The sequence below is a fragment of the Scylla paramamosain genome, chromosome 21 (genome assembly GCF_035594125.1).
Source record: "Scylla paramamosain isolate STU-SP2022 chromosome 21, ASM3559412v1, whole genome shotgun sequence".
NCBI lineage: Eukaryota > Metazoa > Arthropoda > Malacostraca > Decapoda > Portunidae > Scylla > Scylla paramamosain.
The window spans coordinates 4,190,767-4,194,878 of record NC_087171.1 but is presented as its reverse complement, the minus strand read 5'-3'; positions in this window follow the sequence as shown (position 1 = coordinate 4,194,878).

Genomic DNA, 4,112 nt, shown 5'->3' with positions numbered 1-4,112 from the left:
GCTCTTTTAGACAGGGTGGAATCAAAAGCTTTTTGTCTTATCAACTCCTCTCCTCTGACTGTCTTCAGCCTCTCTTTCATCACTACAATGTTGCATCTCTTGGTATCTTCTACTATATTTTCATGCTAACTGCTCTCCTGATCTTGCTAACTGTATGCCTCCCATCTTCCCATGGCCTCACTGCAGAAGACTTTCTTCTTTCTTTCACCCATATTCTGTCCACCTCTCTAATGCAAGAGTTAACCAGTATTCTCAATCATTCATCCCTTTCTCTGGTAAACTCTGGAACTCCCTGCCTGCTTCTGTATTTCCTCCTTTCTATGACTTGAATTCCTTCAAGAGGGAGGTTTCAAGACACTTATCCTTTAATATTTGATGACTGCTTCTGACTCTGTTTGGGAACCAGCACCTCAGTGGGGTTTATTATTTTTTATTATAATTTTGTTGCCCTTGGTTTCCCTCCTATATAAAAAAGATGGGGACACTTGAGTGTCATTGAAGATGAGGGGATACTTGTCTGGAAGGTTGTGTCAAGTTGATAGATAGAGGAATTGAGTTTTTAGAGGCATTGAACAATACTAAGTTTACTCTGCCCCAATCAGAGATTTTACAGAGATCAGAAGTTGGGCATTCTGTAGCTTCACTGTGTGAGTTGTTTAATTCCTGAAGGGTTGGACATCTACAAAAAGATGTTGAAAAAGAGTAGGGTGGTATCATCAGCATAGGAATCGATAGGACAAGAAGTTTGGTTTATATCATTGATGATTAATAGGAAAAGGGTGGATGACAGTACAGAACCCTGTCACTATTGCTTCTGTTATGCAATCAGAACATGGAGAAGGATCTCTGACATGCAAGCAGTAGTCATTTCATGGAAAATCAAAATAATACCTCTTCAGGTCCCCCCAAATTAATAGATGCAAAATGCCAGAGGCATTTCCACTTTGCAGTATTCTGAGGAGGGACCGGAGTGATAGGACAAGATACAGATATGAAGTTGTAGTTGAGGAGCCCAATGGAGAAGACAGAATGACAGCATAAGCAGAAGGATTAGAGGTTAGGAAAAGGTCAAGACAGGACTAGCATGCCTGTAAATCCAGGCTGCTCCTAATTCACTAACATGCTGTCCTGTTATGTTACCTGTAGGTGGCTGTAGTTTATGCCCATGACCATGATCAGGACAGGCAAAAGTCACCTCACTTAGTCTTCTCCTTTCTCAAAATAAAGAATCAGTTATGCTTTAGTACCTGCAACTCAGACTGTGCAGACTCCCTCTGGGAGCAGAGCATTGCACTCACCCACAATCTAAGAAATTATAATATATATATATATATATATATATATATATATATATATATATATATATATATATATATATATATATATATATATATATATATATATATATATATATATATATATATATATATATATATATATATATATATATATATATATATATATATATATATACTGTAAAGGTCTTCTTGATAGCTTGTTTTATAGGGAAATTCCGAAGTTTTCTTCAACTTTATTCTTTTGTTGTTTGCCACGTTTCGCATCTTTCTGCAGGCATCCTCAGGCTAAAAACAATAAAACACTAAGTAAAAATTTTATAAAATTCACATGCAATGGCATATTTTAGCTTGCATGTATTGCCATTGCATGTGAACTTTATACAATTTTTACTTCGTGTTTTATTGTTTTTAGCCTGAGGATGCCTGCAGGAAGAGATGAAACATAGTAAACGACAAAAGAATAAAGTTGAAGAAAACTTCGGAGTTTCCCTGCAAAACAAGCTAGCTATAATATATATATATATATATATATATATATATATATATATATATATATATATATATATATATATATATATATATACTCGTATATATATATATATATATATATATATATATATATATATATATATATATATATATATATATATATATATATATATATATATATATATATATATATATATATATATATATATATATATATATAGCCCCTTTTCTGTTCCCTCCTACTTTCTCTATCCTCATTTTCGATCCAAAGCTAGATGTTGTGTTTATGTGCACAATGATTTAACCTGCTCTCATGCCCATTCTCTTGAATCTTCCAAGTTTTCCACCATCTGGCTACAACTACCGAGTCATTCTCAAACTAAATTTATCTATGCTGTATATCTCTCACCTAACTCCTCTGACTATAAGAAATTCTTTGACTACTTAACTTCCAAAGTGGAGCACATTCTGACTCTCTTCCCTTTTGCAGAGATCTCCATTCTTGGAGACTTCAATGTTCACCACCAGCTTTGGCTTTCCTCTCCCTTCACTGACCATCCTGGTGAACTAGCCTACAATTTTGCTATCCTCCATGACCTAGAGCAATTGGTGCTGCACCTATTCGTATTCATGACCATCTTGGAGATATGCCCAACATTCTTGACCTTTTCCTGACCTCTAACCCTTCTGCTTATGCTGTCATCCTCTCTTCTCTGTTGGGCTCTTCCAACCACAATCTCATATCTGTATCTTGTCCTATCACTCCAATCCCTCCTCAGGATCCCCCTAGGTGAAGGTGCCTCTAGCATTTTGCCTCTGCTAGTTGGGAGAAGCTGAGGAGGTATTTTGCTGGTTTTCCTTTGAATGACTACTGCTTCTGTGTCAGAGACCCGTCTTTGTGTGCTGAGCGCATAACAGAGGTGATATTGTCTGGCACGGTGTGCATTCCTCACTCTTTTTCTCGACCTAAACCTTCCAAACCTTGGTTTAACACAGCTTGTTCTCGTACCTCCTGTGGTGGCCCACAGGAGGTACTTAAGCCTTCCATCACCAGAATCTCATAGACTATATATTTCTGCCAAGTCTGTTCTCCAACTAGCCAAAAACTCCTTCATTAACAGAAAGTGTCAAAATCTTTCAAGATCTAACTCCCCTAGTGACTTCTGGCATCTAGCCATAAATATCTCCAATAACTTTGCTTCTTCTTCTTTCCCTCCTTTATTTCAACAAGATGGCACCACTGCTATCACATCTATTTCTAAAGCTGAACTCTTTGCTCAAACCTTTGCTTAAAACTCTACCTTGGACAATTCTGGGCTTGTTCCTCCTTCTCCTCCATCCTCTGACTACTTCATGCTACCTATTAAAATTCTTCGTAATGATGTTTTCCATGCCCTTGCTGGCCTAAACCTCCGAAGGCTTACGGACCTGACGGGGTCCCTCCTATTGTTCTCCGAAACTGTGCCTCTGTGCTTGCACCCTACCTAGTCAAAACTCTTTCAGCTCTGTCTGTCAACATCTACTTTTCCTTCTTGCTGGAAGTTTGCCTACATTCAGCCTGTTCCTAAAAAGGATGACCATTCTAATCCCTCAAACTACTGTCCTATTGATTTAATTTCCTGCCGATTTAAAGTTTTCAACCTATCCTCAACAGGATTCTTAAACATCTATCACTTCACAACCTTCTATCTGATCACCAGGATGGGTTCTGTCAAGGCTGCTCTACTGGTGATCTGGCTTTCCTTACTGAGTCATGGTCATCCTCTTTTAGAGATTTTGGTGAAACTTTTGCAGTTGCCTTGAACGTATCAAAAGCTTTTGATGGAGTCTGGCACAAAGCTTTGATTTCCAAACTAGCCTCCTACGGCTTCTATCCTTCTCTCTGTAACTTCATCTCAAGTTTCCTTTCTGACCGTTCTATTGCTGCTGTGGTAGATGGTCATTGTTCTTCTCCTAAATCTATTAACAGTGTTGTTCCTCATGGTTCTGTCCAGTCCCCACTCTCTTATTATTATTCAATGATCTTCTAAAGCAAACTTCTTGTCCTATCCACTCCTAAGCTGATGATACCACCCTGCACTTTTCCACGTCTTTTCATAGATGTCCAACCCTTCAGGAGGTAAAAATTTCACACAGGGAAGCCACAAAATGCCTGACTTCTGATCTTTCTAAAATTTCTGATTGGGGCAGAACAAACTTAGTATTGTTCAATGCCTCAAAAACTCAATTCCTCCATCTATCAACTCGACACAACCTTCCAGACAACTATCCCCTCTTTCTTCAATGACACTCAACTGTCCCCCTCTTCTACACAGAGCATCCTCG